The following is a 2226-nucleotide window of genomic DNA, read 5'->3' on the forward strand; positions in this document are numbered from 1 at the left end:
AAGAAGAAATTTTTTTTTTTTTTTTAGCTGTGAGTGCCGAAACAAGATAAAGGGCTTTTTGTGCAACTTGACCTCAGTCATGTGTCAGTTAAGCATAAATGGATACAGATTTACATTGTATGTGTGGAATAACCATGACAGGTTTTTCTGGGTGTGTATTTTACGTTTGAGCGCGTGTGTGTGTGTGTGTCTATGACCTATGAGTGAAGTTTTGTGTTTGTGTAATCAGTGTAGGCATGGGAAAGCTTATCTAGGTGTGTGACAGTGACATTTGAGTGACTATTAATTACTCCAGTGTATTGGAGACTCGCCGCACAGGCTTTGCAGGATAACGAAGACAAACCAAGTGTACCCTGTCCTGATGTTCTTGTACCATAGGTAAGCAATAAGGTAAGAGAGGCTGTGCTGTGTGGTGAATAAGTCACGGCTGAAGGGCGTTGTTGTGCAAAACGGTTACCACACAATACAAATATTAAAGTCAGAAAATATGCATTAATGAAATTTTCATGATGTAAAATCACTAAAAGCTTTCCTTCCGCTGGAAAAAATCGTCCTGGACTGACAGCAACAGAAGTTACATTATTATGGCGGCAAAGACTTGCTTCATGAGTGAGTCACTCAGTAGCAAAGACGTTTATGTTGAAAGGACAGAAACTTGTGAACACGGGAACGACGCAACTGACAAATGCTTTGACTTGCGCTGTAAATGGGTGCGTCTCATTCAGTTTGTGAATAATTATATCGTGTACACAAATTCAGGCACTGGTAAGGACAGTAAAGGACGCTGGCTCACTACTCATTGGGACACTGATGACCCACCCAGAATACCTTAGCAACCACGTAGGAATTTATCGAGTGCCGAGTTTTGCCACTGCAAGCACACATTTTCTTCAGGAAATGTACATTCTATAGAAGTGAAGCTGCCAGTGTCCAAATATGGTGCCAGGGTTGCCAGGTTTACACAACAAAACCCACCCAGTCGCTTCTCAAAACTAGCCCAAAACAAGCCCAATCGCACTTCAGGGGGGGGGTTCGCCGATAAAAAGCGCGTTCCGGGAGTAAAATCTGTGTTTTTTTGGAGGGGTTCCCCAGCTAAAATTCGCATTCCTGGTGCTAAATATCCCCGCTGACTTGGCAACACTGTATGGCGCTGACATCTGGGAGCCCGAGTCTGTGCTGTAGTGAGCATGAAGTGGAGCCGCAGTATCAAGACTCCACCCACACTCTCGCCGTTGAGGGACAGTTTACTGCAGAACAACTCATGATGCCTGTGTGAAATAAACAGTTATGGAAATGTAGAAATTACAGTTGAAGCTCCAATCTCCTCCCTAAAATACAGAAAAAGTCAGTCTACTGTCTCTCAGTGACGACTTCACTCAGAGAAGCTGTCAATCTCAACTGTCGAACCCGTTTTTATAGCATCAAATAACAAACAAAAAATTAACGCTTGAATTTACAGCGCAATAAAAACTTGATTTAATTTGATTGTTTAGTTTGTCTCACGTCCCATTCGACTACAGGGAGAGGGCGGGGTTTATAATCTATACTGCATCCAGCCACCTGGAGGCGATCGTTTTGGCTTCACTTTTCAGGACTTGTGTGGCACACTTGGGGCCGGTTCACACACAATGTGTTTTTGCTGTTAAAAACGTGAGACGCCAGTCAATGGAACGGAAAAAAGCAAAGTCTCGGGACGTGTTTTTTAAAAGTTGAACTTTTAACTTGAGCGCCACGTTTTTAGAAGTTTTGTGCAAAATGCTGCGAAAGATGTGAGAACCGAGCGCAGCAGTTAAAGTCGTCCGTCCAGCGCATTTACATAAAAAAACCATGGAAAATTAGCTCAGGTCTGTGTGAACAGCCCCAATTATTTTTACAAAACTTCATATTCTACGCAATCATTTTCTATATTACACAGCTCAAAGAAACCTGTGCTGCCATTCTGGATTGCAGAAGAATAAAATGCAGGAGAAAAAAGTTCAACACTCTTATCATAGTAATAAAAAAACTGATTTTTTAACGTAGCCATTTTTGATTATTCGTATGATTAAATTGGATCACCGAAGTTCAGCAGCAAAGACATTGGTAAATAATAAAAGTTAAATTAAATACATAAAGAACAGTGCCCGGCCAAAAATAGTTGCTGTTTGGATTTAAATAGGCAAATGCCTATTATGCCCCTTTTTTCAAGCTGTAAAATAAGTCTCTGATGTCCCCAGAGTGTGTATG

The sequence above is a fragment of the Gobio gobio genome (genome assembly GCF_949357685.1).
Source record: "Gobio gobio genome assembly, chromosome: 9".
Taxonomy (NCBI): domain Eukaryota; kingdom Metazoa; phylum Chordata; class Actinopteri; order Cypriniformes; family Gobionidae; genus Gobio; species Gobio gobio.